General features: G+C 38.8%; 1 long non-coding RNA gene across 2 annotated transcripts; it reads right to left on the reverse strand.

The window, feature by feature from the left end:
• Positions 1-2,679: 2,679 nt before the first annotated feature.
• LOC137401966 (uncharacterized) lies at positions 2,680-8,508 on the reverse strand. Of its 2 annotated transcripts, none has more exons than XR_010979407.1 (4): positions 8,423-8,508; positions 7,836-7,894; positions 4,470-4,646; positions 2,680-3,008 (listed from the first exon to the last, which is right to left on the reverse strand). It is a non-coding gene; the product is annotated as an uncharacterized lncRNA (long non-coding RNA). The 2 variants fall into 2 exon arrangements; XR_010979406.1 differs by lacking the exon at positions 2,680-3,008 and adding an exon at positions 3,648-3,704.
• Positions 8,509-13,155: the final 4,647 nt, after the last annotated feature.

Here is a 13,155-nt window from a genome sequence, read left to right on the forward strand (position 1 = left end):
ACTATAAGTAGGGGGTACTATAAGTACAGGTACTATAAGTACGGGTACTATAAATACGGATACTATAAATATGGGTACTATAAGTCTGGGTACTATAAGTACGGGTAATATAAGTACTGGTACTATAAGTACGGGTACTATAAGTATGGGTACTATAAGTACAGGTACTATATATATGGGTACTATAACTACGGGTACTATAAGTACGGATATTATAAGTACGGGTACTATAAGTACGGGTACTATAAGTATGGCTACTATAAGTACAGGTACTATATATATGGGTACTATAAGTACGGGTACTATAAGTATGGGTACTATAAGTACAGGTACTATATATATGGGTACTATAAGTACGGGTACTATAAGTACGGGTACTATAAGTACTGGTACTATAAGTACGGGTACTATAAGTACGAGTACTATAAGTAGGGGGTACTATAAGTACAGGTACTATAAGTACGGATATTATAAGTACGGGTACTATAAGTACGGGTACTATAAGTATGGCTACTATAAGTACAGGTACTATATATATGGGTACTATAAGTACGGGTACTATAAGTATGGGTACTATAAGTACAGGTACTATATATATGGGTACTATAAGTACGGGTACTATAAGTACGGGTACTATAAGTACTGGTACTATAAGTACGGGTACTATAAGTACGAGTACTATAAGTAGGGGGTACTATAAGTACAGGTACTATAAGTACGGGTACTATAAATACGGATACTATAAATATGGGTACTATAAGTCTGGGTACTATAAGTACGGGTACTATAAGTACTGGTACTATAAGTACGGGTACTATAAGTATGGGTACTATAAGTACAGGTACTATATATATGGGTACTATAACTACGGGTACTATAAGTACGGATATTATAAGTACGGGTACTATAAGTACGGGTACTATAAGTATGGCTACTATAAGTACAGGTACTATATATATGGGTACTATAAGTACGGGTACTATAAGTATGGGTACTATAAGTACAGGTACTATATATATGGGTACTATAAGTACGGCTACTATAAGTACGGGTACTATAAGTACGGGTACTATAAGTACGGACACTATAAGTACGGGTATTATAAGTACGGGTATTATAAGTACGGGTACTATAAGTACGAGTACTATAAGTAGGGGGTACTATAAGTATGGGTACTATAAGTACAGGTACTATAAGTACGGGTACTATAAGTACGGGTACTATAAGTACGGGTACTATAAGTACGGACACTATAAGTACGGGTATTATAAGTACGGGTATTATAAGTACAGGTACTATAAGTACGGGTACTATAAATACGGATACTATAAATATGGGTACTATAAGTCTGGGTACTATAAGTACGGGTACTATAAGTACTGGTACTATAAGTATGGGTACTATAAGTACGGCTACTATAAGTACGGGTACTATAAGTACTGGTACTATAAGTACGGGTACTATAAGTATGGGTACTATAAGTACAGGTACTATATATATGGGTACTATAACTACGGGTACTATAAGTACGGATATTATAAGTACGGGTACTATAAGTACGGGTACTGTAAGTACGGCTACTATAAGTACGGGTACTATAAGTACGGGTACTATATATATGGGTACTATAAGTACGGGTACTATAAGTACGGCTACTATAAGTACGGGTACTATAAGTACTGGTACTATAAGTACTGGTACTATAAGTACGGGTACTGTAAGTACGGCTACTATAAGTACGGGTATTATAAGTACGGGTACTATAAGTACGGGTACTATAAGTATGGGTACTATAAGTACAGGTACTATATATATGGGTACTATAAGTACGGGTACTATAAGTACGGGTACTATAACTACGGGTACTATAAGTGCGAGTACTACCAGTAAAGCTTAACATGTATGTGTAGCTAAGCTAGACCTAACAGTCATGGGTAACATAGAAAGTAAGCATGATACTTTCTTGTCAAGAGTCATAATCAGGTACTAGAGTAACTATTTACCCCTATGGGTTATGTCAGGGTTTGAAGCAATAGATGACCAAAAGTCAAAAGAAATAATAAATTGTGGGATCACCTAATACCACAACTGCTGCAAAACATTGCAGTAAGCACTGTGATGCATCAATAAGCAGACATGAAATATATGGCAATTGCTATGCTGCTGGAAATATCAAACATGGGAGTTGTCCAACTATCATAGCTGATGCAATGTGAATATATGGGACATCAGTTCGATTGGTAGTTGTCCAACCATCACAGCTGATGCAATGTGAATATATGGGACATCAGTTCGATTGGGAGTTGTCCAACCATCACAGCTGATGCAATGTGAATATATGGGACATCAGTTCGATTGGGAGTTGTCTGATCATTATAATGAATAGCTTAATGAATGAAAAACAGCATAAAATTGTTACTAAATCACGATTATTATTGATCAACACCACTTAATATGAAAGAGACTAACTAGTTACAACAATTATTAATGGATATTCAGCGAAGCAAACAACTCTACAGAGTATCAGGCAAAAATGGAGGTATATCGCCAATATTACAGGAGTCAGCCACATTAATGGCGTGCACCAGATCAGCAACCAGCCATCAGTGAAAGAATCATTTACAACACTTTATTTAGTATATTTAGTTATAGCTTATAACATCATTATAGTTTAGAAAATGTTGTATTGTAGAGCAGTAGAAAAATATAGCATAATTATTCATTAACTCAGATATTGTATTTTATGAGAAAATATTGACGAAATGGTTGTAAAAAGAATGGCATAATATGATAATAGTTTCTCTTGCTTCATATAAATTAGCTAGCTAGTAGCGTCTTAGAACGAGGATTACTGTAAAATTAATTTTATAATGCTGCCATTGTTAGTTTTTGAGTTATGGCCAGTTTTGTACAATTTGTTACCGGACTTAGAATATTTTTCACTTCTCGTTCGCTTGTCGTCATGGAATCCCAACCACAGTAAGGAATTTTAGCTCACCGCAAAGAATCTGAAATAGAAATTACACAAAAGCTTACGCAAAGACCGCAAGTAAAACACAACCAACCAATGACATTCGACAATGGCTCAAGGTCAAGTATAAAAGAGGAGCAAAATCAAGGAAAGGGAGGAGAAGCTGGCAGCGAGCCAGGCAGGAGAGAGGAGAAGCTGGCAGCGAGCCAGGCAGGAGAAAGGAGAAGCTGGCAGCGAGCCAGACGGCAAAGGGGCGCCGCAAAGAAGAGCCAAGATAGGAGGATTAACATAAGCCCAAGATAGCCAAGGAGCCAGTAGCAACCAGCTCGCCGAGGATAGACTCAACAAACACGATTCACCCAAAAGGAGGTGGCAAGCCAGGAAGCCATAAAGCCCTGAGAGAAGATAGCTAACTCAGCCGCCCTGTTTACAGTAAGAGCTACTGCTACACGCCTAACAGATACGTACTCATTTAACCTAGTAAGGCCATAACAAATAGGGCTAAGTATATAAGCATATTGTTATTTTTGCTTGAGCTAGTAAGCCTTGACAGAATAATTGTTATTTTGACCTTTGGAGAAAAATAGAGTTCACAGACGCTTAGAAACAAACCACTGGCGTGTTATTGTCAATTATAAGATAATTACCTGCAGAGAGTTGCCCACAAAAGATAGTAGGCCTCATAATCTCAATAATACTTGATACTTGGGCTCATCGATACAGCAACGCCTTACTGTCAAAGCAAATTGCAAGGATAACTATAGTAGTGCCCATCTCCATTGATTGAGTAGCTATTTCAATTTTGCTTTATAGCAACGGTCTGATTTTTGTGGGGCAGAAGTGCCACTTTGTCTGCGGTCAAAATTTGTCTTGGGAGAAATTGAACTCAAGGTCCAGAGGCTAACCATTACACATAGAACCATAAAACCATAGAACATTGTAGTATTTCACTCAAAGGAAACTCACACAAACAGTACATTTCATACTGTTATTTAAATATCAAATTATCATTATTAGCCTACTTTTTATATTCATTATTATAAGAAATTTAAAATAAACATAATTAGTTAAAAGTAATTAAATCATTTAAAATTTCTCCCTTGACAAAGTGGAGCTTGAGACCCGAGATTGAATCGAACATTTTTTGAAAATTTTGTTTGGATTTAATTATCTAGTTTTAGGATATAATACTTTGACGCTATTTATCTTTTATTCTTTCTGAAACATTATTTTGATATTACTAACAAACAAAAATAGCTTTATTAATTAATCAGTACCGCTTTAAATATTTGATCTGTATTTTGCATATTATATTAAGCTTATGCCATTATGAGCCGACTACGAGAGACAGCCAAATATCTAATAGGAGTACAGCCTCCAAGAAATAGAAGGAGCAGGAGTGAGGAGCCAGCAGAAAAGATGCAAAGGAAGCGTGAATCAGAAGCACAAGCAACTAAAGAAAATAGAGAGGGCAGCGAAATGACTACTGAAAACTTACAGCAAGAAGAAGAGCTTCTCCAGTTAGCTGACAGACAAGGTCAGTTGGAGACACACAATAGAGAGGGTGTGAGCGATGAGACGTTTGTTACTTTGGATGAGTATAGAGCTCAGCACGAAGACGCAGATCCCTTTGCTTCGACTTCAACAATACGGAGGGCACCTACTGCCAGACCACCTGCAATAGAAAACAGCGATGATGATGAGGAATGCAGAGAGCAAGCGATGTTAGCACAACCATCAAAGCGTAGAAGTGACGCTACAGCCATAAACAAGGCAGCAGAGCTAGCAAGATACAATGACTGGTTAAATAGATTGACATGTGATATGCTCGGGGATGAAGACCTCGGAGCCAAACACCAGAGCTTCAAAACACACAGGAGAGCAAAGCAACTTGAGCGTCATGCTGACTTGTTCTCATCACCCTTGCATATAAGCACAGATGATGATGAAATACCAATTTCGAGACATGGATTATCCCCAGCGTCCAGTTACAGGGAAATAGAGCAAACACCACAAGCAATGCAGAGACCTTTAGCAAAAAGCATTTTGGCAAGTTATAATGCTAAGGATAAAGACAACCTACAAAATAACAGAAAAGAAAAGCGCTCACAAACCAGCCCACCAGCAACTCGCATACTATTTAGTGACGATGCAATCATAGTTAGTGAGGAGAGCTCAGACGAGGAGAGCTGCACATGCAAAAGCGTAGAGCCCAGCAAGCAAAAGCACAATACCAAACAAAGCCATTTTGAAATAGAGAGTAGCAGAGCAAGTAATAATAAACATGACTTCACACAACAAGCAGCTGACACCCAGCAACCAATACGAAATTATAGAGAAGAAAGAGCGAATAAATATGAAGAAGAACAGCTGGCCCACCACAAGAAAAGACGGCTTCTACAGAATATGGGAAACCCACAACACGAGAAAAAACTGAATGAGCAACGAGAATGGCGAAGGGCACAAGAACTCATGCCGGAAGAAGTGCGAGTCAAAAGGTCAGAGATGAGCAACCTAAACTTACATAGTGAGAATTATTACAAGAAAAACAACCCAAAACTAACATGGCCTTATGGATTGGAGAGATATGAAGAGTGCAGAAATCAGTCACCATGCGCAGAAAGGAGACAACTTCCAAAAGATTGGCTAGAACTAGGATACCAAGAACAAATAAAATTTGATGAAGAATGCTACCAGCCTCGACAAGCAATGTGTTATGATTATCAATGCGATGTAACACCAAGGAAAAGCATACTCAAACCAAAGCAGTATCACATGGCCGAAGCAAACAATGAGTATGGTAGAGCATTAGATCAAGAGAGGAGACAACTCCTACAAGAGCCATACTCAACAAGATTTGAAAGACTTGAACAAGAGCAGTTAGCATGGCTAGAAGAGCAAAGACAGCGGGAGTTGAATGAGGAAAGATTACGCTACAAATCACACCAGGAATTAAAGATGAGACAGGGAGTAAACTATCCAGAGTGTGAGATGAAACATAGCCAGCGAGGGATGCAATTGGGAAGAGAAGCTAGACCAGAGCGAAACACGTGTGAATCAACACCTTGGCCCAATGCCTCAAGCCAGAAGCATTATAGAAAAAGCAGTCAGCCATTACAGGAGCCATGGGTGCCTTACTACGAATCTGACAGCTCTGACCTAGATTATTGTCAAAATAAACTAACACAAGGACTGCCTACCAAACGAATACCTGCAAAACAAGCAGTGGAACAGTCAAATAAGCAAGCCACAAACATAATAAATGTAGCCACAAAACTACCCGAAGTAGAGAAGTTTTCAAATGGACCCTCAGCAGAAACCACCTTCAGTGAATGGACAGACAACTATGAGCTTAACTGCCAAGCCCTGAGCATTCCACGAGAAAATTGGGGAAAAATACTTCCACTGTATCTCACCGAAGGTGCTCTCATCACTTATCGTAATATAATAGCAAGGAACCCATACATCAAAGAAAATTACAGCTTGCTCACAGCTGAACTTGCTGAAGAATTTGCTGTAACAGATGGAATAGCAAACTCAGTGGACCTAAATAACAGAATAAAGCAGGAGTCAGAAAGTATTGGCAAATATTATGCCAGCATCACCACTATGGCTAAAAGACTCTTTCCCACCATGAATGCTGATGCACTAGACCAAATAATATTATCATCATTTGTTCGAGGCCTACCAGTGACTTTCAAGAGGGGCTTGTTAAACAATCCTAGCATCAGCACAGCAGATGGCGCCTTCAAGGCAGCACAGAGGATGGAAAAGACCAATGCTATTCTACTTAATGAATCAGCACATGCAAATGTTAGTGTAGTAAGTCGTGACATACGACAGGAAGAGCAACTGGAAGCAATTAAGCAAAGCCTGAAAAACCTGGAGCTAAGAGAAGCTGAAAGAGTAGCCGAGAATAGAAGCAGAAGGAATAACAATAACAACTGGTTCCAACGAGATAGGAATTATGGTGGCAGTGCGGCAACTAACACAAACTGGAGAGACAGAAGATGGAACAGGCCAATGGGCAGACAATTCCATGGAAGCTATAGAAATAATCAAGCAGGATACTCTTCAGGTCGAAGATTTAATAATAATTGGAGAAACCACAGAAATGCCAACTTTTCTAGAGCACCTCAGAGACAATCATGGAGAGATAACCAGATGCTAAGAGCTCGGGAGCACAACCGCCAGCATGAGGGACAAGAGTTCACAATGGATGGGCGACCCATTTGCCGAAATTGCAATGACATTGGCCATCAGCACTACTTTTGCAGAAGAACAGCTAACTCTATGCCAGAAGAGTGCCCAACGCAACAAAATCACATGGTAGGCTTTGAAGACACCAAAAATCAGTTTAGGGCTACCAATAAAGTGAGTAGCCATAGAGGTCAAGACATTAATAGAATAGGAATGGTGAACGCCTTAACTCAAGACCTACTTACACCAACGACTCACACAGAAGAAAAATCCAGAGCTGCAGCAGCCAAAGAAGAGCAGACAAATCCTCAGCCACGAGTAGAGCCGCCAGACATTGAAACAATAGCCACAAACGGAACAAAAGCAGTACAGCAAGTAACAAGCCAAACAGAAAAACATACATGGGAAGTGTCAGCAAGCGCTAAAGACAGATATTTTAAGATTCAGCAGCTACCACAGAATAACACTGTTCGATTTAGCACAAGACAAAAGTCAGGAAGACTAACACCCGCTAAGGAAGAAGCAGTACGACTGATTACTCTAGCAGCCATAATTATTTTGACTGGCAACCTATTTGACAGAACAAAAGCGTATACAGATCACCCCACGCTATGCCACACAGCAGATCACACCAGATTGCGCACAAATTTAATACTGGACTTACCTGAAGAAATGATATGCTCCAAATCTAAAGACTCTACACCAGAGGCAACACTGCTGAATCTACAAATGTATAAGAATTATGACTGGCAAGCAACAAACATGCCTTTTAAAAAAGGAAATAGATGCTGTCTGTTGCAACCGAAGATGGGCAGAAAATGCACTGGCCAAACTTTCTCAACTCAATACCTGGATTTACAGCACTTATTTTACTCACCAACAAGCCAACAGCACCTAAATATGTTAAAAGCGCTAGCGACAAGGCATTGTGATATGTCTGAAATGCTAGCCAAAATGCAATCGGGAAGCAGAAATTATGGAGAAGAAAACTTGCTTGGAAATCTGTCAAGAACAAGTAGAATGCATGATCAACAAGACATTCCAAAGAAGAAGCTGATGACAGATTATAATTATGAAGATGGACAGTATGAATGGAAATAGCTGACAGTACTCAGCTTAACACACACACAAAACTAAACATAAAGCTACAAAAAAATAATAATTTAATGCTCGACGCTTTAGCATATACACAGCTAGATATCTATAAGCCTCTAAGAATATACAAATTCCGAATGATTACAGGCAACTTACGTGAGAGGACACGCCAGCCCATATCCAATACAGCTGCTACTACCATAATGAAATTACTCAACTTTAGCCTTGCGCGTGTATATAATAATACAGAGGCCAGTAAGCATCCCGAGGTGACCAGGCCACAACTGATAGAGGGATAGTTGACATTCTTCAAACTGAGACAAATTGGCCAAACAACTGAAAGCCATCCAATAACTGACGTGCAGTAAAACTAACCACGAATAAGGAGTGAGACACTGCGATAAGACACGCCCACATAAAGCCTACTCCCTAGCAACACCAAAGACACGACACAGAGGTGATCTTTTAATGTTAATGAACTGATATTACGATCAGTGTTGCGAAAGGCTGATAAAGACCGAAGGCTACACACAAAGCTATCCATACATTAGATGGCAGATGATCAAGATAGATGCGTCGCAAATGTTTAAGCCAGGGTCTGGCTTCACCTGAGGGCCAGTATGTGTCAGGGTTTGAAGCAATAGATGACCAAAAGTCAAAAGAAATAATAAATTGTGGGATCACCTAATACCACAACTGCTGCAAAACATTGCAGTAAGCACTGTGATGCATCAATAAGCAGACATGAAATATATGGCAATTGCTATGCTGCTGGAAATATCAAACATGGGAGTTGTCCAACTATCATAGCTGATGCAATGTGAATATATGGGACATCAGTTCGATTGGTAGTTGTCCAACCATCACAGCTGATGCAATGTGAATATATGGGACATCAGTTCGATTGGGAGTTGTCCAACCATCACAGCTGATGCAATGTGAATATATGGGACATCAGTTCGATTGGGAGTTGTCTGATCATTATAATGAATAGCTTAATGAATGAAAAACAGCATAAAATTGTTACTAAATCACGATTATTATTGATCAACACCACTTAATATGAAAGAGACTAACTAGTTACAACAATTATTAATGGATATTCAGCGAAGCAAACAACTCTACAGAGTATCAGGCAAAAATGGAGGTATATCGCCAATATTACAGGAGTCAGCCACATTAATGGCGTGCACCAGATCAGCAACCAGCCATCAGTGAAAGAATCATTTACAACACTTTATTTAGTATATTTAGTTATAGCTTATAACATCATTATAGTTTAGAAAATGTTGTATTGTAGAGCAGTAGAAAAATATAGCATAATTATTCATTAACTCAGATATTGTATTTTATGAGAAAATATTGACGAAATGGTTGTAAAAAGAATGGCATAATATGATAATAGTTTCTCTTGCTTCATATAAATTAGCTAGCTAGTAGCGTCTTAGAACGAGGATTACTGTAAAATTAATTTTATAATGCTGCCATTGTTAGTTTTTGAGTTATGGCCAGTTTTGTACAATTTGTTACCGGACTTAGAATATTTTTCACTTCTCGTTCGCTTGTCGTCATGGAATCCCAACCACAGTAAGGAATTTTAGCTCACCGCAAAGAATCTGAAATAGAAATTACACAAAAGCTTACGCAAAGACCGCAAGTAAAACACAACCAACCAATGACATTCGACAATGGCTCAAGGTCAAGTATAAAAGAGGAGCAAAATCAAGGAAAGGGAGGAGAAGCTGGCAGCGAGCCAGGCAGGAGAGAGGAGAAGCTGGCAGCGAGCCAGGCAGGAGAAAGGAGAAGCTGGCAGCGAGCCAGACGGCAAAGGGGCGCCGCAAAGAAGAGCCAAGATAGGAGGATTAACATAAGCCCAAGATAGCCAAGGAGCCAGTAGCAACCAGCTCGCCGAGGATAGACTCAACAAACACGATTCACCCAAAAGGAGGTGGCAAGCCAGGAAGCCATAAAGCCCTGAGAGAAGATAGCTAACTCAGCCGCCCTGTTTACAGTAAGAGCTACTGCTACACGCCTAACAGATACGTACTCATTTAACCTAGTAAGGCCATAACAAATAGGGCTAAGTATATAAGCATATTGTTATTTTTGCTTGAGCTAGTAAGCCTTGACAGAATAATTGTTATTTTGACCTTTGGAGAAAAATAGAGTTCACAGACGCTTAGAAACAAACCACTGGCGTGTTATTGTCAATTATAAGATAATTACCTGCAGAGAGTTGCCCACAAAAGATAGTAGGCCTCATAATCTCAATAATACTTGATACTTGGGCTCATCGATACAGCAACGCCTTACTGTCAAAGCAAATTGCAAGGATAACTATAGTAGTGCCCATCTCCATTGATTGAGTAGCTATTTCAATTTTGCTTTATAGCAACGGTCTGATTTTTGTGGGGCAGAAGTGCCACTTTGTCTGCGGTCAAAATTTGTCTTGGGAGAAATTGAACTCAAGGTCCAGAGGCTAACCATTACACATAGAACCATAAAACCATAGAACATTGTAGTATTTCACTCAAAGGAAACTCACACAAACAGTACATTTCATACTGTTATTTAAATATCAAATTATCATTATTAGCCTACTTTTTATATTCATTATTATAAGAAATTTAAAATAAACATAATTACTAAAAAAAATTAAATTATTTAAAATTTCTCCCTTGACAGTTACCTGAGATCACTGGTAGTGCTAGTAAACCAAATAAAAGCATTACGTCACTGTTATTCCCTGATGTTGATTTTAATATGTAGCTAAGAAGCTAAATTTGGGCTCCAATTCAAAGCAGTTCAATTCAAGAACTTTATATGGTGTGCATACTGATGTTATATTTTATTGCAGATCATAACCAGTAGATATCTAATTGCTACTTTGTGAATACAGGTGGTGAATCAGAACAATTATAAACACGCTTTTCCATTGTAATATCCTGCTTTTGGATGGTTTTTTCAGATTAGAACAAATTAATTTGTGTTTATCTATTTTATGAAGGAAAAGCAGTTATAAAGATATGTAAGCTTATAAAGATCTCAGGCTTGGAGTTATCTTCTCTCAGTTCCTTATATCTCTCGCAATGTGTTTAGAGGATGAATCAACACGTATGTACATATCCACTACCAACGAGACCTGATTTGGTTATTACATACCTTCAGGTATTCTAATCAAGATAACAACTACCATAAATCCTCTACAAGGTGCTCATGGTTGGAATTCAAGATAACAACTACCATAATTCCTCTACAAGGTGCTAATGGTTGGAATCTAAAAGCTGCATATGTACCTCATTATGGGCTTGTTTGCATTCCACTGTCTCCCAATCAAAAACATTATTGGTAGTTATCGCTCTTGCAAGCATTTTGCCACTTCCATTTGCATTGCGTCAAGCATCGGCTCACACCACTCTACTCATCACATCAGAATGGTGATGCAGAGCAATACAACTTTTTAATCTGTGAGACTGCAAGAGCCATGACTGTTATGTTTGCGCTATCAAAGTCACTAAGAGCTGAGGCTATACATACTGTTGTCTATGTACGAAACTGCATTTTCTCCTCAGCTTACAAGAAATCAACAGCCCCATATGATGTGTGGTATGATTATAAACCTAATAGCAGTTATCTCCACATGTCGGTTACAGTGTCTAATTGAAAGCATAGCGATTAGTCTAGCCTGTAAAATATGAAGTTGTAGTACATCACTATGTTATCTTCAATGAAGTTAAACTAGGAACTTATACACAAGATCCGAGGGTGGACAACTATGAAATGCAAATGGGTGTAAAACAACAAGCTGAGTCTACCCATACACCTCATCACAGTTCAAGATTCAGAGTTGAAACAGTGAGATATGACATTGATGATGTCACTGGGCAGGGTCATTCAGCTCACTTCACAGGTGATCAAACAGAACCAAAGTTCATACAGAAAGAGAAAGAAAACCATAACTCTCAACAGAGTCTAGAAGCTGCTGGGGTGGAGTACCAAGATCATATTCCTAATGGAACCTGGAAACTAGTTGAACTACTAAACTGCACTGCTATAGGATCTAGATAAGTATTCAATGCTAAGAATAGTCTAGATGATGAAATGTAAAGGTGCAATGTTAGGGCCAAAGGGAAGGGTTTTGCTCAGATCTACAAAGGGGATAACGAGAAGACAATTCCACATGTGGTTCACCCCCTGGCTTACTGAATGGCAATACTGTATTTCTCAATGATGCTATTTAAGACATTTATTACATTTAGAAGACATATATATGTAGCAACCTGAAGCACTCATCCCTACTAGCTAGAAACACCTGGTATGTCAGTTACAATGTTCTATATATGAGCTCAACATCTCAAGTAAATCGGTTTCAATCAATCGGACACTGATCAATTCATCTACATATGTCAACACTACAGAATCTAGACTATTATTGCTGTATATGTAGACAACCTAGTCCTGATCTTGAACAACCAGTCTGACATCAACTTTCCCTCCAAGATGAAAGTTCTGTCTGGGTATTCAGCCTGAGTCTAGTGATGGAGCACTCAAACTTCATCAGAGGTTATACATAGATTAGCTGTTGAGAAGGTACAACAAGACTAGGTACAAACCCACAGCTACACTCGTGGCTGTCAATGTAAAGATGGTGAAGGATAGCGGCAGGAGACTGGTGGACCACACGCTATACCAATTTATTGTTGTTAGTTTGGTTTATGTTTATTACAAACCCACAGCTACACTCACGGCTGTCAATGTAAAGATGGTGAAGGATAGTGTCAGCAGACTGGTAGACCACACGCTATACCAATTTATTGTTGTTAGTTTGGTTTATGTTTATTACAAACCCACAGCTACACTCACGGCTGTCAATGTAAAGATGGTGAAGG

The sequence above is a fragment of the Watersipora subatra genome, chromosome 8 (genome assembly GCF_963576615.1).
Source record: "Watersipora subatra chromosome 8, tzWatSuba1.1, whole genome shotgun sequence".
In the NCBI taxonomy this organism is placed as follows: domain Eukaryota; kingdom Metazoa; phylum Bryozoa; class Gymnolaemata; order Cheilostomatida; family Watersiporidae; genus Watersipora; species Watersipora subatra.